This window comes from Ranitomeya variabilis, chromosome 3 (genome assembly GCF_051348905.1).
Source record: "Ranitomeya variabilis isolate aRanVar5 chromosome 3, aRanVar5.hap1, whole genome shotgun sequence".
Taxonomy (NCBI): domain Eukaryota; kingdom Metazoa; phylum Chordata; class Amphibia; order Anura; family Dendrobatidae; genus Ranitomeya; species Ranitomeya variabilis.
This window is the reverse complement of record NC_135234.1, coordinates 212,637,764-212,661,414: the sequence shown is the minus strand read 5'-3', so window position 1 is coordinate 212,661,414 and position 23,651 is coordinate 212,637,764. Positions and strand designations below refer to the sequence as shown.

The following is a 23,651-nucleotide window of genomic DNA, read 5'->3' as shown; positions in this document are numbered from 1 at the left end:
CAGCCCTCGCTGCATACAGAGAAGGTCTCTCTCCGTGCTGTGCTGTGATGAGGTGGTCCCCTGATTCCCCAGGACCACGCAGGACCACGCTCTGCCTCTGAAGTAACAGCCCCGAAGTGACGGTCACGGTCCCGTGTCACACCTCCTCCCACACAGGTCTCTGTAGTCTACCCTCCCTGCTTGGCACTGCGCATGCGCCGCACTCTGAGATTTAAAAGTGCAGCAGAGTTGGGCAGAGAAGGTGCAGAGCTGTCGCCTAGGACACGTACGGGGGGCGCAGGTACAGCCAAGGGGGCGGCCGTCAGCCAGGTGAGACATTTCATTGTAGAGTGCGCCATTCTCCGTGCCAGCCCCTCTATTGAAGCCACCACATGTCCTGAGACCCCCAACCCGCGGCAGAGGTGTCCTGTCATATCCCCCATCCTTCCCATCAGCGCCCTGTGTGACTGCTCAGCATGGTGATGTTTCTATGTGGCAGCCCCCCAGTGCCCACCCCGTATTCTCTAGTTCCCACTCTTCCTATTTTTGCTCCGCTTTTCCCCCTGATCTTCCGGAGTAAGAATTGTGACTCACATCAGATGAATACTTAGGATGCTATTTTGTCATTTTTTTTCCACCTTCTGAAACTGAACTTCCCTGTTCCCAAATTAACTCTTCCCTGTCACTGACCTCTTTCTAAGCGCATGTTAAACTGAAATATTAAATATTCATTGTTTTTTGTTTCCATATAATCTTATTGTATCGGAAATGTTAAAGAATGGATCAGATATGATTTTTTTTCACCTTTTTATTTAATTTTACCTGTGCTCCCATTTTTTGTATACGGGATATATATGGATTTTTTGCTGTAGGGGACAGAGATACAATGCGTTTTGGTCTAGTGGTATCGTATCTTTACTTTGTTTAATTTATTTAGGAATTTATGTTTATTTTTTATTGCACACTTACCCAGCTTTTGGGGCATTTTAGCAGATTTGTTTGTATTGCCAATTTTTCCTATAACTGGGTATCAGAAGTAATTCGTCCTCTTCCTCCATCCCGTGGGGAGTCGTGTCGCCCCCTGATCTGTGCATATGGGGCTCATTATCAGGAAGGCATAGAAAGTAATAAGTGGGTCCTCCATTTCTCCCAGTAGCTCTCCATCCCTGCAGGTGGGGACCCACCTAGGACACTTGGAAGTGTCATTCATGGACCTCCCAGAAGTTATAAGACATTCCAGAAGTAGTTAAAGTGAACGGTAGGTCATCAATATCAGATTAATGGGGTGTCCAACCCCTGGCACCCCCAACAATCAGCTGGTGCAGACCAGATGTAATCAGGACAGTGTTCGCTGGGTAGTGGCCATTACAAAGAACGGTGGCTCAGCTACTGTTCAGTTGAATAGGAGATAAATTGCAGTCCTCGGCAGGGACCAATACTCAGTTCACGTTATTTCTTTTTCCTGAGACCTCAGTTGCTTTGTGAAAGAATAATGTAGCTTGGTGGAAACCTGACTCATCCATTATAAGGTGCAGACGACTATAATAATCGGAGGAGTGCTATCCATTGTTCTGATGGCTAGCCTCATCCCCATGTTATTCTTTGGGGCCCAGCACATGTTCAATTTTTTTCCAGTACTGGTCCTGGAAAAAAAAAAATCACTGCATGCTTGAGTTGGATTTGATATTCAGATCACCCTTAGACGTGCAAGTCAATGAGTGCCTAGAAAACATCGGACTGCACTCGGATAACATCTGAGTGCAGTCTGATTTCCGCAGACTGACAGAATGGAGAAGATGGAGATTTAGATTTTTTTTCTCCATCTTCTCCTTGTTGGAGAGACTCGGATCACACTATGCTTAAACTCGGATCTGAGGGTGATTAGCATAATTGACCAAATTTTCTCGGATGAGAAAAATTACAGTCATCTGCACTTAGCCTAAGTCAGTGGAATAAAAGGGGAAAAAAATCAAGCTAGAAGTGTTATTTGGAGAACACAGCAGGTGTACGGCCATAATTGTAGCTCAAGAGGGGTTGTTGCAATACTACTCGAATCCTGAATGTCAAGGATGACTAAATATGTAGTGATACTGCAGTAAGGGTGCATTACTGCTTTAAGAGGCATTTTCCCAACAGTTGGAGCACTAATTACCATAATGGGGAATTCTATTATTTCATTATTTTCCATTATTTTGATGACCACTGCGATGGAAGGAAAATCATTGGAATAAACATTAAAGAGGTTAAAGGCTGAAATTGCCTTAAAAAAATTATTCCCTTGCTACTATTCCTAACACTTTTCAGGTCTCCCACTGGTCTCTACTTCTTATTCCCTCTTGACACAGGGAAAATGATTGCCAACATTGATTGGCTGCAGCGGTCAGCCACTTCACCACTGATTGGCTGTGGCAGTCCCTCCATTATCGTTGCGGCATAAAGTATATAGCCTGGTGGGAGGCTGATAACGTCTGTAGAGCAGCAGGGGGATGTTGAGGGGAGTATTGCCTCATTTATATATTTATTTATAGGGGCTTATTTTTTATTTATGCATAACAATAAAGGTCCCTTATTTTTTAACCCATTCTGTACCTTTGGGGAAAATTTTTTTTTTACCTGCCGGAAAAGAAACTAGTGTTTTGTTGTGTTGCACGTCATACCGTGCATAGATCCCTAATGCCTGGCATCGTAACTTGTAGATCAAATATCCTGTAATTCTAACTATATACCGGTAGCTAATGAATACTTCACAAGCTCGCTGTATAGTCCTTTCACTTCTTATCTCAAAGGAAATCACAATTCCTGCAGTGCGTGAAAGGCGTAATAAACAGCACATTCTTTATATTTGTATATGTGTTGCTACCTATGGAAACAGACTGGCGACCCTTGTGTCCTATTAGATGCCATCTTACTACACTCGTGAAATTGCTGCAGGCTTGTAGCACAGATAGGTCGGCCGGCAAGTAGCGATAACAGCCGCGTATGTCTCTTCACAATGCAGCCATAAACATTTTCATGGTATTTAGTGAAGATCTGAGGCTTGTTAAAGTGCCCTGAAACCACATTCTCCATGTAGCAGGCCGGTTCCTAGATACGGATGTAACATGGCGTAAGGTTGTAGCCACGGGCGAGATACTCATCTCCTGCCCCCCAACATGTTACATGAAGGTGGGGTTCCTGGCTGGGTGGTGGACCTGTCCGGTGATGGCGCTATGCCCTTGCAGGCTGCATGTAGCCGATGATGTTAGTTGGCCAAGAACTGAGGTTTGACAGTTCAATGAGGGAGACGTCCAGTCAAAAATAGACCTTTTAACTCAACAATATCTTGATGGCGAATATATACAGTCGATAGTGAACACAAAACTTGATGAGCGAATGCAGATAATCTTCACACACACTTTCAGTTCCTTCTTCTTTACTCGCGTTTCCTCTATCTTCAATGTTCCTCTCTAAGTCACCACAACCCAGCTCAGTACTACAGTCCAGTTTGTAAGAGTCCTATGTTTATTTTTCTCACTTATATAACGCCATTAGTTCCACAGCGCTTTATAGACATTATCGGCACTGTCCCCATTGGGGCTCCCAATGTTCCATGTCTTCCCCTCTAGGGAACTATATTGCCAGTATGGCCAGTACTTATCTCTTTTGTCTCTGAACTCCCTCCCAGGGCACTGTCTTCATCTTATGTACTCTGTCCCGTTTAGGCCTGTTACCTCCGTGAATTATAAACTATAGGCGGTACTGTTAAGTCTCCTGACCCTGGACCCTCTCTAATCAATCACCCTGTTCCTTCAGTCACTTCTCTTCTACTTCTCTGTTCAGAATCTTGCTGTCTCCTCTCCCCTTAGGGACACCCACGTCATTCAGCACTGTTCAAGATAGATCTCAGGTCCTTTCTCTACGCACACTAAACCCTTTCTGCTGTTCTGACAGGAAACTGTCTCTCTCCCTTCAGCGTAGCCCCTCCCACTCTGGGCTAGTCCCAACCATTAACTCTCCCTGCTGTCAAACTACACACATCATTAACTCCATTAACATATAGCACAATTCACATTACACATCATAACATCACTTGTACTTCAAGGGGGGAGATGTGGGCAATATGTTCATCTCATTACACAGACATTTCTTTTAAAATTACAATGATTATATCTATGTTGCTTTACTAATCAAGTATTATCATATGAAAATGCAGTGACCTATATAGCTTACCTCAGCAATGCATTCCACTGCTTATCTCACATCTTATATCATAGTCCAGGGCCACATCCACAGATCTGCAGGGTTCAGAGCAGTACTTTCTTTCAGTGCCAAGCTTTGACATGCTGCTGATTTTAAAGGCAATTGGCCTCCTGTTTTTGCTATGTTATCCGACAAATACATGATGTACAGTGGGGAAAAAAGTATTTAGTCAGCGACCAATTGTGCAAATTCTCCCACTTAAAAAGATGAGAGAGGCCTGTAATTGACATCATAGGTAGACCACAACTATGAGAGTCAAAATGAGAAAACAAATCCGGAAAATCACCTTGTCTGATTTGGCAAGATTTATTTTGCAAGTTATGATGGAAAATAAGTATTTGGTCATTAACAAAAGTTCATCTCAATATTTTGCTTTATATCCTTTGTTGTCAATGACAGAGGTCAAACGTTTTCTGTAAGTCTTCACAAGGTTGGCACACACTGTTGGTGGTATGTTGGCCCATTCCTCCATGCAGATCTCCCCTAGAGCAGTGATGTTTTGGGTCTGTCGCTGGGCAACACGAACTTTCAACTCCCTCCAAAGGTTTTCTATGGGGTTGAGATCAGCTCTGAGAGAGGGTTGTGAGCCACATTCAGCTCTGAGAGAGGGTCGTGAGCCATATTCAGCTCTGAGAGAGGGTCGTGAGCCATATTCAGCTCTGAGAGAGGGTCGTGAGCCATATTCAGCTCTGAGAGAGGGTCGTGAGCAGCATTCATCTTTGAGAGACGGTCGTGAGCCACATTCAGCTCTGAGAGAGGGTTGTGAGCCACATACAGCTCTGAGAGAGGGTTGTGAGCCACATACAGCTTTGAGAGAGGGTCCTAAGCCACATTCAGCTCTGAGAGAGGGTCCTAAGCCACATTCAGCTCTGAGAGAGGGTCGTGAACCACATTCAGCTCTGAAAGAGGGTCGTGAGCCCCATTCAGTTCCCGCCCCACCTCACAGTAGTGGCAGCTGAAGAAGTACCGTATATACTCGAGCATAAGCCGAGATTTTCAGCCCAAATTTTTGGGCTGAAAGTGCCCCCTCGGCTTATACTCGAGTCACGGTCGGCAGGTGAGGGGGAGAGGGCGCTGAGGCATACTTACCTGCTTCCGGGGCTCCTGGCGCTCCCCCTGCCCGTCCCACGGTCTTCGGTGCCGCAGCTCTTCCCCTGTTCAGCGGTCACATGGGACCGCTCATTAGAGAAATGAATAGGCTGCTCCACCTCCCATAGGGGCGGAGCCGCATAATTCATTTCTCTAATCAGCGGTGCCGGTGACCGCTGACAGAGGAAGAGGCTGCGGCACCGAAGACCAGCTGTCCGGGGGAAGGAGCGGGACGCCGGGAGCAGGTAAGTATTACATATTTACCTTCCCTCGTTCCACCCGCCGGGCGCCGCTCAGTCTTCGCGTCCTCTTGTTCTGACTGTTCAGGTCAGAGGGCGCGATGACGCATATAGTGTGCGCGCCGCCCTCTGCCTGATCAGTCAGTGCAGAGAGACGCCGGGACGGGACGCTGAGGAGCTGCAAGCAAGAGAGGTGAGTATGTGGTTTGTTTTTTTTATTGCAGCAGCAGCAGCAGCAATGGCACAGATTTATGTGGAGTATCTATGAGGCAACGGTGCAGAGCACTATATATAAGGCACAGCTTTATGTGGAGCATCTATGGGGCAACGGTGCAGAGCACTATATATAAGGCACAGCTTTATGTGGAGCATCTATGGGGCAACGGTGCAGAGCACTATATATAAGGCACAGCTTTATGTGGAGCATCTATGGGGCAACGGTGCAGAGCACTATATATAAGGCACAGCTTTATGTGGAGCATCTATGGGGCAACGGTGCAGAGCACTATATATAAGGCACAGCTTTATGTGGAGCATCTATGGGTTAACGGTGCAGAGCACTATATATAAGGCACAGCTTTATGTGGAGCATCTATGGGGCCATAATCAAAGGTCAAAGGTGCAGAGCATTATATATGGCACAGCTATCTATGGGGCCATAATCAAAGGTGCAGAGCATTATATATGGCACAGCTATCTATGGGGCCATAATCAAAGGTGCAGAGCATTATATATGGCACAGCTATCTATGGGGCCATAATCAAAGGTGCAGAGCATTATATATGGCACAGCTATCTATGGGGCCATAATCAAAGGTGCAGAGGTAATATATAGCACAGCTATGTATGGGGCCATAATCAAAGGTGCAGAGCATTGTATATGGCACAGCTATCTATGGGGCCATAATGAACGGTGCAGAGCATTGTATATGGCACAGCTTTCTATGGGGCCATAATGAACGGTGCAGAGCATTATATGTGGCACAGCTTTATGTCGAGCATCTATGGGGCCATAATGAACGGTATGGAGCATCTATTTTTAATTTTGAAATTCACCGGTAGCTGCTGCATTTTCCACCCTAGGCTTATACTCGAGTCAATAAGTTTTCCCAGTTTTTTGTGGCAAAATTAGGGGGCTCGGCTTATACTCGAGTATATACGGTATACCAAAATTTAGAGGTTCCCACAATACCCTATTTACTATTCTCCCATCAATCAGTCCCGCCACACCGTATCATACAGCGTCAAGCACCTCCTCTGACAGAATAAGACCAGAATATGTGCGTCCAGATCTGCTCTTCAGTGTAGGGCTACTCACGATATTCATCATTTTGAGATGTGCTCTTCATACCTGTTTGCTAGACCTGGAGCTAATGCACCAAGCTGGCAGACAGACGCAAGCCACAATTCATGGGACCGCTTGGGACCCCTGCACTAGATAATACCTGTTATGTGAAACTAAGGAATAAACTCCTTGTTGAGTGATGTGTGACACATGAAGGGATAAAGTGCATACTCCATCTGATGCTGTAACGTAAGGAGAAGAATGAAATATTATCAGTTAAAAAAAGGAACTTGTGTTCATGAAAGCAATAAAATGTGGCATGTGAAATTCTGCCTTTTATCTACAGATATTACAATGTGTGACATCACTGAAAAGGGAGAATGTAATGTTATTGGTGGACGACTGTACTCTCCCTACTTGCGGTATAAATGTCAGGGGACAGGGTTTTCTTTCACGGTAAGGACCATGTGTTATTTGGTACATGTATAACCTTGAGAGAAAGGTGGAAGACATGAAACATCTCCAACCAGAGCCGAGAATAGAAATGTAATGCTTGATGTCTACAGAGTAATCGTCATTTTAATTTTTATTTCATAAATCAGTAGTAAACATGAAAATAAGTAACTTTGTAATGTATCTTATTAGAAAAATCTGCTTCTTTCTCTGCCAGAATTGATCGGTCATTATCAAAATGCTCAATTCTGAGGTAAACTCTGTATTCAATAAAGACAGACTTTCCCATTGTGTAGATAGGAGATGGCAGTTGGTGCTGATAAGATTCTGTGTAGATGGAAGGAGGGAGTAGATACAGACAGAGGTCCTCCTCCCCCCTCCTATCTGTATAGAATCTTATCAGCACCAACTGCCATCTCTTATCTCAGTAATGGGAGAGTCCTTCTCCACTGAATACAGATTTTACCTCAGAATTGAGAATTTTTATAATGACTGATTCTGGCAGAGAAATAAGCAAATCACGTGTACTATAGATTTACTAAATAAAAATTTCAATGACTATTACACTTTAAACACGGGGAAAAGTCACCCATTCCGAATGCCTCATATAAACCTCTCTTTGGTGGACACTTCAATTTTTTAATTTTTTTACTGACATTAGTAAATGTGACCAAGTTTTTTACAAACAGTCAGCAATTTCTGGAGAGTTGGTAACCCTGTACTAGAGTTGCCTGTGCTCATAGTGTTGGGCAAAATCCGAAATGGCATCACAAAAAAACATTAGACGGGACTTATCACTAGATTTTTGCAGAAGACGCCAACACCATTGTGTTATAATGCGTCATGGTGTTCTGGCTGTAAGTACACCCATTCTTCTTTGATTGACATCCCATTAGGCAGAGCCAGGTGACTTCACATGCACAATGGGTTATTACTTAAACAGGATCTATCATCAGATGAAAAGTGACCAGTTTTTGCTCTTATTTTATTCCTGCTTCTCCCTGATTACTCTATTTTTTTAATCCAGAGATATGGACATTTTTTTCATAAAGTGCTAATTTTTGTGGTCTTACAGGAGGGCGGAGCTCACAGGATCCTCTGGGGTGTGTCTGTAAACTGCTCTGCATAATTACTTTGTAAGCCACACCCACTTTGGAAAGACCATAAAAATTAGACCTACGGTAATCAATTAGGCCCATATTTCTGGAACTGTAAGGCAGAATTTTTTAAAAAAAGAAAGAAACACGAAAACCAGTAAACTCAGGGGAGCTGTGGTAATAAAATAACAGCACTCTTTAAAAGCAGCTGTCTTTAGTGAAGGGTTGGCCATCATCAGACAATGCCTTTTAGTGGATGTCAGAATAAAGGCAGCAGATGTAAAAATAAGTAGCAATATACTCCGATACTGTAGCATCGTCAATGGGCTGATTTAGACTCGGACTATACTTTTTAGTGTTCTGTCTCTCTATAGAAGCAGAACAACCGAAAAAGACAGAGAGCCGGATCTATCACAGGGCAGATGTCAAAAGCGCTGGTCGGTACAGTCATAGTGTCTATCATTTTACCAGATCTCAAACGTACACACGAACACACGAACACAGGTTTATTACTGTATATGAAAGAAGTAGTGTTACAAAAAGGGTTGTTACACCATGTGTCTTGTTAATATTCCAATGCAAATAGACATCTGAAAATACAGGACCTAAAGCAGAGGACCACAACCTATGGGCCGGGAGCCACATGTGGCTCGCAGACCCAAGATGTATGGCTGCCGGCTGTCTGCCAGCTTGGTGGATTAGCACCAAGACTAGGAAGCCTCTATAACGAGCAGGTCTCCAGATGTAAGTAGTTGTGCACAGAAGAGCAGATCTGGATGCACATACACTGGTGGGAAAGGGTGTGATCAATATGGTAAGCTGGAGGTGAGATGATACTGCCAATTAGGGCTCACTCACACGAGCGTATACATCGGACGAGGGCTATCCAGTGTTTTATCGGATAGCACTTGGATCAATGTTATTCTATGGGGCAGTAATAATCAGCATTTTATTTCTCATACCGATTCGGCATGAGAAAATTTTGCAGCACAAATTGGATGGCACGCACCCATTCATTCAAGTCTATGGGTGCATTGAAATCATCAGACTGCACTCGGATGACAGACTACAGTCCGATTTCTGCGGCCTCACACAATGGAGTAGATGAAAAAATCCTGTGTTACGATTCACACTAAGCTGACACTCAGATCAGAGTTTGATCGGAGTGTCATTAATTCTCTAGCATAAGAGAATCTAAAACCCCAGCTGGCCTTGGAGGGGTACTTAAATGTGGATGTAATAGTGTGGAGGGAGTGCTTGAATCCAGAATACTGGATAGGGTTAAAGTTGGGACCCCTGAATATAAGTATACCGGGCTGGGAGTGAGGGGGCAGAAGGGATCGCTGTGCCTTCTGTGGGGTGCTGTTATACTGGTAATGGGGGACGCTGGATGTCACTACTGAGAGGAAGAGTGTGTGGGGGGGTGCTGAATGTGGCTGACAACCAACTCTCAGAGATATATGTGGCTCTTAGAAAGGTTGGGGACCACTGCGCTACAATAATCTTTATTATACAATATTAACTTGACATCTGCAGTGTCTAATCCTGTTATGTTTGTGCACCCATGATGTATGTATAAACCCTCTGAGGGGGGATCTCTTAAATAATTTACACCGGTCTTCTATACTGAGAAATATTCATAAAGTTTTGCTGCACTTTATATTAATGCTAAATATGACGTACAAAGAGTGGGTGAGAAAAGTTAGAGGGGTTTGCTAAAAAGCAACCAAACGGCAAGCGCTAAAATAACTAGCAGGTAACCATCCCCTGTAGGTTCGGAACTACTTATCATACACAAACTACTTATTGGACAGTCACTTTAAAAACTTTTTAGTGCGGTTCAGTCTCATTCACGAGAGTAGAGGAATAGAACCTTTGTGAGCGCTCATCACCAAGATGAATGGAAGATTAAAAATGTGAAGAACTTTGCAGCAGATTAATTTTTTTGGCAGTCAAAAAGATAATAATGTCAGGCTTACACTCCAATTCTCCACTACAAACACATTTTTTTTAAACAGTTTAATTATGCAATCCATAACAATACAATCTCCCACCCACAGATCATTGAGTCACACAGAAAGCTTGACAATTGTTGTTACAGTAACTGAAATACCGTGACATAAAAAAATACAGTGAAAACTTGTATCAGTGCAACAATGGATGTCAAATGTCTACACACCCTTACTGAAAATGGAAGTGTTAATGACATCAAGCAAAAATCAGTCAAGGTTGACATTTTGTATAGGAAAAGTAATCTGTTAAAAAAACAGGAGGCAACAAGTATTTCTTGAAAAGACAAGCCTACAGTATTTTGCTTGCATAAGTATGTGTATCTAAGGCATTGTTGCACCACATTTTGGAGTAAATGTTTAACCCCTTTACTCCCCAAGCCTGTTTTCACCTTCATGCCCTGGCCAAATATTACAAATCTGACTAGTGTCATTTTATGTGGTATTACCTCTAGAACGCTTCAACGGATTCCATTGTTTCTGAGATTATTTATTCCTGACATATTGTCCTTCATGATAGTGGCAAAGTTTCTTCATTATGACTTGCATTTGTGAAAAAAATTTAATTTGGTGAAAATTTGGGAAATGTTGTAATTTTCAAACTTTTCTTTTTTATGCCCTTAAATCAGATAGTTATGTCACAAAATTGTTTAAAGTTGACCAACGCTTTCTCATTTTTACAGTATTTTCCAAAACCATTTTTTTAGGGACAGCATCACATTTGAAGTTACTTTCAGGGGTCTATATGACGGAAAATACTCAAAAGTTACACCATTCTAAAGTGCACCCATCACGGGGTACAAAATCACATTCAAGAAGTTTATTAACCCTTCAGGTGCTTCTCAGGAACTAACGCAAGGTGGAAGGAAAAAATGAACATTTAACTTTTTTTTCACTAAAATGTTACTTTAGACCCCATGTTTGTTTATTTTCATAAGGGTAACAGGAAAATATGGACTTCAAAATTTGTAGTGAAATATCTTCTTAAACATGCCGATACCCCATATAAGGCGGAAAACCACAGTTTGGGCACTCGGCAGGTCTCAGAGGGACCCCTATTTGACTTTTTGAATGCAAAATTTGCTGGAATAATTAGCAGACACCATCGTGTTTGGAGAGCCTCTGATGTGCCTAAACATCCGCTCACCCCCCACAAGTGACCCCCATTTTGTAAACTAGACCCTTCAAGTAACTTATCTAGATGTGTGGTGAGCACTTTGAACCCACAGGTGCTTCACAGAAGTTTATAACGTAGAGCCGTGAAAATAAAAAATCTAATTTTTTCCACAAAAATGATCTTTTAGCCCCAAATTTCTTATTTTCACAAGAAAGAAAGAAATTGTACCCCAAACATTTTTGGGCAATTTCTCCTGAGTACGCTGATACCTCCATATGTGGATGAAAACTACTGTTTCGGCACATGGCAGGGCTAGGAAGGGAAGGAGCACAATTTGACTGTTTGAACTCAAAATTGACTGGAATTAAGAGCGGATACCATGTTGCGTTTGGAGAACCCCTGATGTGCCTAAACAGTGGAAACCCCCCATAATTGACCCTGTTTTGGAAACTAGACTGCTATCGGAACTTGTCTAGATGTGTGGTGACCACTTTGAACCCACATATGCTTCACATAAGTTTGTAACGTAGAGCCGTAAAAATTAAAAAATTAATTTTTTCCACAAAAAATGATCTTTTAGCCCCAAATTTCTTATTTTCACAAGGGTATCAGGTGAAATTGTACTCCAAAAGTTTTTGTGCAATTTCTCCTAAGTACGCTGATACCCCATATGTGGGGGAAAACTACTGTTTCGGCGCACGGCAGGGATAGGAAGGGAAGGAGTACAATTTGACTGTTTTTGCACAACATGATGGCAATGCACAATGCTTTCATTCTATCTGTAGGATGTACATGGCCAGCTTCTTGTACACCTTGGCTTTTCTCATGGCGCTGTACGGCTAGAGGACTTCATCAGAGAGATCAAGTCCCCCTATGTTCTTGTTGTACTCCAGTACGCAGTGTGGTTTGTGGACCTCTGTGGAGGTACCTCATACAGTGCTGAGGGTGCTGCCTTTACCTTGTATGGTGGTCAAGAAAAGAACATCCCTCTTGTCCTTGTACTTGACCACCAGCATGTTGTCCCACATTGGCCTCTGCTCTCACGCTTTCTTAGCAGTTGCCTAATTAGCGTCTTAGGGAGGCCTCTCTGATTTTTGCGGACAGTACCGCAGGCTGCTGTAGCTCGTGAAGAGAAGGACTGGAAGAGTGGGAGGCTGGTATAAAAGTTATCTATGTAGTGGTGATAACCTTGATCCAGGAGTCGGTGCACCAAATCCCACACAATTTTCCTACTGATTCCCAGGGCAGGGGGGCATTCAGGGGGTTCAATTCAGGAGTCTACTGAGGTACACTCACACAGTTTGTACAGCTTAATTCCATACCTGGCCCTCATACTGGGCAGATATTGCCAGAATTTGAGCTTCCACTTGAAATGGATTAGGGACTCATCCACGCAGATGTCCCTTTGGGGCAAGTACACCTGAGCAAACTTGTTGCTGAAGTGCTCAGTGACTGGCCAAACTTTGAAAAAGATGGTCAAAGTTGTGGTCATCTTAGGGAGGACACCCTGGATTATCATTGTAATGCAAATATCTTTGGATGGCCTCAAGACATTTACAGGTCATTGCCATGCTGAACTCTGGAGTGTTGTATAAAACAACAACACTCCAATATTGCTGAAGTTCTGGCTTGTTCGCTATCCTCATGTGAAGGACCAGGACCCAAAATATCATAGTTTCTACTTTGTATACAGGAGTCCAGTTAGAAAATGTTGAAGTGTGTGGTTTTGTGCCAGAAATTGGTTGGTGTACAAATTTGTTTGGGCCACCATGAGGTTTACAAAATCCTCAGTGAAAAAGTCCATCTTTGTAAGGCCTGTGGTGTCAAATTTGATTCCTGATTGCACCACAAAATCAGGAAACAGTAGCTCATAATCTTCGGGTGGTGAGGTCCATACGGGGTCAGTAACGGTGGGAGATGGTTCCGTTTCTGTCCTGGGGCATATGAGTGGCGGTTCAGCTTTCTTTGAGGAGGAGGAGGAAGAATAAAGGAAGGTGGGATCCTCTCCCTCACTATCAGTGTTGAAGGCAAGGAAGACGTAGTGTATGCTTCCTCCGCTGAATACCGGTTTCAGGATGTTACCGGTCCCATGAGTTGTGGCTTGCGTCTATCTGCCAACTTGGTGCATTAGCTCCAGGTCTAGCAAACAGGTATGAAGAGCACAACTCAAAATGATGAATATCGTGGGTGACCCTACACCGAAGAGCAGACCTGGACGCACCACCCCGGGATGACGACTCTATGTGGCTTCTGGTAATTTGGTGCTGGAACTTTAATGCAATCAACTCGACTGCGGTAGCGGTGCCGCATTAAAGATATGACGTGTCCATACGTCTAAGGTCATTATGTGCCAGGCTACCTGGACATAGGGATATGCCCGGTTAAAGAGTATCTGTTATTTTAATTTATATTTCATAAATCAATAGTACTCATGAAAAAAAGCTACTTTGCAATATATTTTATCTGAGGAATATGCTTCTTTCTCCTCCTGGATTGATCTTTCACTCTCAATTCATAGCTAAAATCTGTAAAATCTTTATTCAATAAAGACAGATTTTCCCATTACTGAGATAGGAGATGTCAGTTGGTGCTTTTAAAATTCGATGGGGGGAGCTTTAATAACATATATTGCAAAACTTGTTATTTTTATGTGTACTATTGATTTAGGAAAAAAAATAAAAAGACAGTAACTCTTAAACTTGATCTTAAAGCTGAGAAATAAAGTATATGATGTAAAAGATATGCAAACAAAATGTAAATGGTCAGCCAAAATAAACTTACTCTTTTGTGCTATTAATTACTTTAACAGGAGAAAGCCTGTCCAGGTGCACATGAATTGTTGTCATGGTGGTGCCTTTTAGTATGGTGGCATCTCTTAGTATGCACCTGTTTACACCTGGAATCTGTTTAGAAGTGGTAATCAGTGTTTGTTATTTGTATACATAGGCTCTCTCATCAAGCACCCCACCCATCAACCTCTGGTTGTTTTAATCATTATACGATCCTACCTACCCATATAATATAAATGTAGGTTATCAGCTCAGGAGAGGAATCACATTAGGTTAGGTTCCCAGCAAAGAGGGTCGCCCTGTTGTTGGCTGTTGGGCACACATGTATTGGCCAGCTTATGCTCTAAGTATCTTCTTTTTTTATTTTCTAGATCAGTAATGCAATATAGTGCTGCAGAGTGCAATTTGTTAGGTATATATGATGGTCGTGCTTTGAGCCTGTGCCCTATGGCAGCCACTATGGCTGCTTTTGTAATATATATGGACTTGATCTTAAATATTATTTTTTTCTAAAAGTATGAGTGTAGAAATATATCAGGCTCCATAGCCAGGTACAATATTTTGTAATCAGGAAACAACATCACTGCAAAAAATAAACCCATAATGGCATATCTAATAAGAGATATAATAGATTGTAGTGAGCAAAGTAATTCACATAGGTTCTTAGACCTGGATGATCTGTCTGAAAAAAGTGAGAAAAAGGGACAGAATGGCAGTGCTCAAAGCTACATAATGATAAAGGAAGCAAGAGAAACGGTGATGTACGTGGAGGAAGAAATGTATCTAAGATCTACCAAATTGTTGGGTTACATCTTATCAGAAAGTTTTAAACAAGACTAGAATGACTGTAAGGAAATAGCAAATAATGTCTTAAGAGAGAATCTTCTTACTCTGATACAAAAGGTTTCATTGAATGGTAAGGAAATGCCTCCATATGGACAAAGGAGCCTTTTAGCACACCTCCACATGACTGTAAGACAGATCAAGTGTTACATGAAGAACAGCATTCCTGTCCACCCCATCTTCACCTGTTCTTTCTTAAGACAAGCTCCCTGAGCACTATCAACACACTTCCGGAATACAAAGAAAACCGGTGTCTGTAGCAGTATTTTATTGGCCCGTACTACTAATAGTTGTGGTCTCGTCCTAGTTAAGGACAAGGGGACGTAATTAAACAAGGAAATCCCTAATTATATGCTTTGTAATGCTTTCTAATGCTGCAATTTAGTAAATAGTATTCTCGCATGCACAGTTGCCTGTGGACAATTATCCATACAGGTTGCTATGATAGACCTTCGGTCTGCTCCCTGGTCTTCAGGGCTTTCTATTGTAAGCAATTCTCTAATAAAGTTCCAATGGCCGCATATGTCTTACACTTATTGGTTATTTGGAGAGTTTTCATTACAGAGGATACATGTAGTAATTCAATAGTTGCTCTGTTCTATACAAATTAAAGGGGCTCTCCAGGAGCATTCTTAAAAAAGGTCATCAATATTAAATTGGTGGTGGTCCGATTCTTGGTATTCCAATGATCTTGTTGAGAGCCACAGGAGCACTAAGAGGGAGTGGTTCTACAAGCTCTCGTCCTTACAAATGGGTGAGAGAGAGCTTGCAGCTTCATTCATGGCCACTTCACAATGTATAAAGCTGGTAAATTTCTGATGCCACATGGGACCTCTTTAGTCAGCTAGTTGTACGGCACCAAAAGTTGTTTCATCCACAATATTGATTATCCAATTAATAAGTTTTTAAAGTTAACCTGTTATCAAATTCATGTTGTGGAACCCTGAGTAGCATGAATCAGGCACTGGCTATTCGATGGCAACTAAGTACAATAAGTTTTACTCTTGTATGTTGCTTTGTTGTAAACATACTTTAAAAGAATTATAATAATTTTCATATTCCACTACACTTTACGATTGTAGGCTTACAATTTATGAGGAAATAGAGGGGACACAAAAGGAAAAATATGTAATTTCCAGCCATCATTATAATAAATTGGGGCATTCAAATACCGCTGAATGAGCCGGTCTCCAGACAGTATCTGTACAAGTATTGATACAAGGTGCTATTAAGCGCATGGAAGGGAGAACAGAGAATAATTACTGTAGTTAGATTAGTGAGGTGAGGTTATAGGACAATCTAAAGAAATGTGTTTTTACGGTATGCTTGAAACTGTGGATAATGGAAATGAACCAGGTTGTCTGGGGTAGCGCATTTCAGAAAACTGGCACAGCACAAGAGAATTCCTGGAGACAGGAATGGGAGGTTTGGATCATAGAGAATGTTAGTCTTAGCTCATTAGCAGAACAGAGAGAATGGGTAGGGTGGTAGACAAAAATGGGGGAGGAGATGTAGGGTGATGCAGAATTGTGGAGAGCTTTGTGGGTAAGAGTTTATATAGGACTCTGTAGCGAATGGGCAAGCAGTACAAAGGTTGGCACAGAGTGGCAGCATCAGCATTAGCCAATCAGGGACTGTATGTCTTGGTTGACCAATCCGAAGTTATGTCTCTGGCCAGCTTCTTCCCAATCTGCTCCGGTTGACCGACAGCTCACTCCCTATTAAAATAAACAGATACCTGTCAGTCAAAGGGAAAAGATGCCCTGTCTCCCACCCCAACGCGCGTTTCAACGTTTACTTCGGGGGGAAGGGGGCGTGACTGGAAGAAGAAAACTATATGCACCTTTTTTACCTTTTTTCATTTGGTTTCATGCTTATTTAAACCTGCAATATTGTTTACATGCACTGATGCACTTTCTAGAAAATTTTCCAGCGGTCATTGCTTACATTATCTAGTTTCCACCTTATGTACACCTACTTTCTGCACTGGAGTACTTTACTAAGGATTTAACATATCAGTGTACAGCCTTAAGCAGTGTTATGAATAAATATTCAATGATATGGCTTTATTACCTAGTAAGATTTAGCAATCTATGGAACTATCTAGATTTTTTTATTATTATTATTATTATTATTATTAAACCAGGAGTGTTTACTGTGTAAAGGAAGGAAAAGGAATGTATAATCAATGTTTTTATTAATTACAAAAATTCATACGATAATTCAGCAATAATAATAAAAGGATGCCTCATGTCATGAAGACAGGCACAATTCCACTACCCACTCCTGGTTTAATATTAAAAAAAAAAAAAAATCTAGATAGTTCCATAGATTGCTTGGAAGTGTCTGATTCATGTAGCTTGTTGTTTGGGCAGCATGAATATGATGACAGTTTCCTTTTAATGATAAAATCTTAGACTCACTTAAAATCATTAACATTATCCATTTCAAATTATCTTTCAGTTCAAACAGATTGATCAGTTAATGTAAAATTGGCTTACGTATTTATTGATTTCTAAAATTCCAAGTCAGGTCTATCTGATTGCAGGAAAGAACCCACATATGCCGTAAAATGAGTCAAGGTGAAAGGTAAAAGGAAGTGAAAAGCAAAACTGTAAGTGTAAGCAATAATCCTAACTGATTCATGGGCTGAGAAGAATGCCTTTATAGATTGTATAGAACTGTGACAACTTTTATTATTCCCCTTGCCATATTCCGGCTGTCCTGCAATGGCAATTTAGTGAGCAGAATTTCTCAATTACTTCTGAATATATTTCAGGACCAAAATTACCCAACACTCATATAACCTTTATAAAAAAAAGTGACTGCTCTTTAACATCAGTATATGATGTAAAGGGTTATTCACAAGTTGTTTAATAGCTACATTTGTAAAAACAAGCAACTTTGTAATTTATCTCCTAATACAAATTCTTTTTATCCACATAACACAGGTATTTCTACTTTTAAGGCTAGGGTCACAAGTGCGTAAATTCTCTCATCTGGGAGAATTGGATCAATTATGTGAATCAGACTCTGCTCAAACTTTGATCAAAGTGTGAGCATATTGTGATCTGTTTCTCTCGGTTGCAATTACAATTCTCCATCTTCTCCATTCTGTCAGTCCGTGGAAATCTAACTGCACTCTAATGTCATCCGAGTGCAGTCCAATGTTTTCAGCAGACTTATTGACTTGCATGGGCGATCCGAATACCGGATCAAACTCTGGCATGCAGCGATTCTTTCCCTACGAGGAAAAAAATGGGCCACGTGTACGGCCTCATAGAACGACTTGGGTCGAGAGCAATCCGTCAAAACAATAGATAGCACTTGTTCAATTATTACGGTTGTCTGCACGAGACCTAATGCGCATCGGTACCTGCCATAGGTCAAGTCTATCAGCAGTGGCCGGTCTCCCAGGCAAGGAGGGCAATGCTTACAAGCTCTTTGCTAAAGTTGAGTTGATAGCTGAATCTTGCCAGCTTTAGTGCCCTTGTGCTCCTTTGATGCAGAAGAAGCAGACTGGAGAGGGCACAGTTCTGGCCTGTGACACCAGCATGCCAAAGGTCTGAACTGTCAGTCAACCAGCAGTGCACCACCCACCGGCAATCAGAAAGTCGGGATGCTGGGAGCGCTTCTGATTGTGACCTAGAGCCAATCCCAGTAATCATTGCAACTGAACATCTCTATGTTTTTGACAGGGGTTTTCCCATATTTTAAAAGGAATTTAAAGAGATTATCTAACTTATAAATGTTGTTTAAAAACAGCTTCATTTGTCATAAAACATCTTCCCCAGGGCTCCCTTTCTTTTTTTTAAATGCAGCCAACACATGAACTCTGGGGCCACTACCGACATTACTGCTCAGTGATTGGAGCCATGATACCAGTAATACGCCACGTGACAAATTCAGGCATAGATTGGCTCCAGACCTCACGTGATGGCCCATTGTATACAAAGGCGCAGAGCGCCACACGAGGCTCAGAGCTAGATCAGCCAAGGAAAGAATTGGTGGAGGCTGTTTTTTTTTGTTTTTTAATATTACCCACAGCTGTTTTCAAAAGCTATTTATCAGATGAGTAACTCTATTGAGGACAGTATAATTTGCAGATCTACTTAAGGGTAAAATCATAAGGGGCATATTTTTTGCAGACATTTCTGAGAATGACCCAGTTGTCAGAGCCAGGTCTGCTGAAAGCTACCAACATGATTCTATCACAGTCCTGTTCACATGTTGGGAATTGGGGCATAATTGTCAGAAATTGACATGCTGTTTATATTTTTTTTTATATTTTGCTTTTATTTCAGCTTTAAGAAAATATATTTTGCGTAAAACGCCCCAAAATTCTGGGTAAAAAACATCAACTCAAGGGGAATGACAGTTAAAAGAAAAAGGAGCATCAGTCTAAGCAAAACTCAGACTTTGGGCTCAGGCGTCTAATTATGTATGTACTCCTGATGAAGCTATAGAGGAGAAACGCGTAGAGATTTGGTATACTATGTATTGTGATAGGATGTATGTTTGAAAAGACTAAAGTCTTGCAAATCAATATCAGTTTGCTGTTGTAATGTATGGACAGATTTTCCATTCCTGTGATCGTATAGAAATGCTCCTGTTTGCATTAAGAAATGGATAGCGTTCAGATATGTAAAGAAGAACTAATGCCACATTCATATAAGAAAATAAACTCTTTGAATTTTCTTTCTAGTAGTCATTCTGTTGAGCAATAATACTAGAATTCTAGAGAATGAGCAGGTGAAAGCTCAGTCATTGTTGTGTAGCACACCCTGTGTGTAAATAAGACCTTCCAGGATGTTGTGTCCTTTCTCATTGTTTCTTTGGACACAGATTACTTCTCTCACCAAACTCACTTATTCTAAGTGTATAATCTTGTATTCTGTATTATTACGTTATCTTATCATAAGTCTCCACTAAATGGTGTATTTTGTGTATCCTGTATACATGGAGTAGGAATAGGAGAGTACACAAAGTAAAAGGCTTCTCTCACGCAGCTGTCATGAATACATTTTAGCATCCCGGAACATGACTGTAATACTTGGGCCATCCCTGAATCAATCGTAGATCACCATAGACGTGTTCACAAAAATGTAAGGAAAAGCCCATATTTCAGATACCTTTTCAGCATTTTGTGATGAGTATTACACCCACTGATCTATTGCAGTGCTTTGTTGTCACGGGGCTACCGCAACGGAGCGGAGCCAGAAGACCGCAGCGTCTGGCTGCTCCTACTCCGCCACTTCTCCGGTTTATTAAATGTGTTTATTTCTTCCAGCAGAACGGGGTCAATCAGCCATATCGGAAATTCCTGTGTTTAGCTGTGCTCGGTTAGCCACTCCTTTTCCCTATATAATCTGGGCTCTATTACTAATCCCGTCAGAGTTAGCTCTTGCTTCATGGCCATAGGAGAGAAGTTGGCTTGAGAAGGAGTGCTGGAGAAGTTATAAGCGACTGTTTGGTTTGTATGCTTGGTAATCCCTTATCTTTTACTGTTTTGCTTTCTTCCCCTTTCAGCACACCCTGGTGGATTCCTCTGTTATATGTGAGTGAATATTTTGTGTGTGGGGATTTTCAGTTTACCCTTGTCTTTGTTGCCCTGTTTGTCAGATTGGTGTACTGCAGAGCACAGTAGCGCCCCCGCTTTCCTAGGTGGGGGAAGGGGACAGACGAAGGGCTAACTTAGGAGATAAGGCAAGGGCAGAGGCCCCGGCATCTTTGCCATCTGAAGCATCCCGGGAACAGGGCAAACTAGGAATGGAGCCCCTGGTCCCAAGTCACTCGACAGTTGTGTTGTTAAATTGGAATATCTGATTGACACATGCACTGGTGCACATTACCATTTGGTGACAGCATTCCTGATTACATCTTTAGCTGAGTATTAACTAATATCTTCTCCTGATGAAGCTATTGTTGAGAAACGCGTCGAGTCTTAGCACTCTAATATGCCTTAAGATTCAGCATATTATGACTTTAGTACACTATTTTGAAACAGAGCAGAACAGAGTGTTGTCTGTAGTATACTGTTGTTTTTTGCATACTATTTTGGAACAGATCATATATTACCCTTACTGGAGAAAATATTTTCTTTCCCTAGATATGCTGCCTATGAAATATATTAACAAAATTGTGTGTGGATAATTATCCTAATATTACACAGGCTGGCTTGGATTTTAGCTGCACTATGTGTGGGCTCAACCTAGAGATGACCATAAATGCTATGGTCGGTCAGATGCTCATTTGGTGGCAGTTAGCTTTTTCTCTTGACGACTTTCCTAATGAGGAGTCTTACAAAGCTGCTGCCAGACATCTCTGACATCGGATTATTTCCCGACTGCCTGATCCTTCTTTTCCCTGACACCTCCCATCAGGGTAGAGTAGGGAGCCCCTATTGCATGATACTTCCTTAGTCAGTCCCACCGAAATTGGTGGGTTTGTCTGACATTGACGTAGTGTGTACGGCTAGCTTTATTCACAGCATTTTATTTTCTCTTTTCACACAGCTTGTCATCTGAATTTTTTGTATCCGGTAGTTGTGAACTTTGCTTCAGTAAACAAGTAGTGATAAGGCATAAGCAAAAAAAAAGCATTGGGTGGAGAAATCAGATTATTGTGAGGAGTGACTATTCATATAATTTGATGATTTGCCAAAATATAGTTGAATATCATGGATATAAATGTTGAGGTTAATTTACAGTAAAATATTACTTTTTTAATTTTGAAATTATTAAAAAGAAGTCCATTGTTGTTGTGCCACTGTGCCTATGGAGTGGTGTGACCTGGAGTTGGGGGAGCTTTGCCTTGCCACATGGGTCAGGTGTTGTAGAGCACTTGGGTCGTTCCTCCTGCTGGTGTGGTATCACTTCGATGGTTGTCCTTTAATAGTGGGGACTCACCAGGAGGTTTGTCGTGACGTGGCAGTGGGCTTCATATATTTTGCTCATAATGTGAACTTGGAACCTCATGTTCAGTTTTTACATTTTTGCCTAGAAGCAGTAGCTGAATGTGTAAGCTTTGGATGTGCGGTGTATGCTGGTTTGTCTACAACTATGATAGACTAGGGATTGACAAAAAGCATGCAGTTTTATTGCATTTTTTTATGGTCACCTTGTGATGTTGTTAAACTACGCTACATTATTTAAGCTGGTGAACTGTCTCTGTCTGAATCTTTATTGTGGTTTCCCTGAAGAAGAGATGCGTAGAGCCTAGAAATGCGTTGGGAATAAACTACACTCTATTTCTATTCATCTGAATCCTACTAATTCTTCACCAGCAGCGCAGCACACTCGCATTTCTCCTTTTTAGTGTATTGTTGTCTACTGTAATTACATCTTATCAGCTGCACATCAATTGTACCTGTTTAGATTCACCATGCTGTTTGTGTGCAGTGATCGAACATTTAATCATTAGTGATCTGTTCTCTTGCTCCAGTCATTGATAATATGATGTTGGTGCAACTTGTAGGAGAACCATTGTGTAAAACGCTAGATGAACGGGGTGCAGTTATTCTGGTATAAGGAGCAGTGGTGAAACTGCTGTCAGGGACCTGAGAATCAGAAAACTCCAATTGTCTGTCTCTGTAATGCAGGTGCTGTTTTTCTGGCTATGACTTGGTTACACAGCTGACAAGTGTGCAAGGTAGAGGAATGTAGAAATACCTGCTGCTCACAGGATCAGATACTACTCCCTCCCACTATAGTGTCAGGTGCCTTGTCACTTACACCCACTAACTGGCAGATGACATGCCCCGAGTCTATTCCCCTGAAGTAACTGTGCATTTGTTCAAATTGAGATAATCTATTCATGTTGTGTACAGAAGCAAGTACTGGGTCATAGCAGACATTTATTTTACTTGTGGTCCGATCACACGCTCGGCCCCAGTGTTCTGTAAAACAGTAGAGCTGCCAGTCTCCTCTGATGGCGGCTTATCTCAGGGAGAACAAAAGGACTGGCAGGCCAAATTCAATCATGTTGGATACGTCTGTCCCATAAATCATCTGTCAGGTGTAGAGTCAGGATATCGGCGGTCCGATCACACGCTCGGCCCCAGTGTTCTCTACTACAGTAGAGCTGCCAATCTTCTCTGGTGGTGGCTTATCTCAGGGAGAACAAAAGGACCGGCAGGCGAAATTCAAACTTGTTGGATATGTCTGTCCCATAAATCATCTGTCAGGTGTAGAGTCAGGATATTGGACAGTTCGATCACATTCTCAGCCCCAATGTTCTCTACTACAGTAGAGCTGCCAATCTTCTCTGGTGGCGGCTTATCTTAGGGAGAACAAAAGGACTGGCAAGCCAAATTCACACATGTTGGATACGTCTGTCCCATAAATCATCTGTCAGGTGTAGAGTCAGGATATCTGACAGTCCGATCACACGCTCGGCCCCAGTGTTCTCTACTACAGTAGAGCTGCCAATCTTCTCTGGTGGCGGCTTATCTCAGGGAGAACAAAAGGATTGGCAGGCCAAATTCAAACATGTTGGATATGTCTGTTCCATAA

The 23,651-nt window shown here is 41.9% G+C and overlaps 1 protein-coding gene across 2 annotated transcripts in view; it reads left to right on the top strand.

Moving 5' to 3' along the window:
* Positions 1-204: 204 nt before the first annotated feature.
* SLC45A3 (solute carrier family 45 member 3) overlaps positions 205-23,651 on the top strand; it is a 57,738-nt gene continuing 34,291 nt past the window's right edge. Inside the window, exon 1 of one of the 2 annotated variants that reach the window (XM_077295130.1) lies at positions 205-309. The gene's annotated coding sequence lies outside the window, so the exon portion shown is untranslated. Of the gene's footprint in view, positions 310-17,686; positions 17,753-23,651 lie in introns of those variants that run through there. The other variant, XM_077295131.1, reaches the window with a different exon arrangement.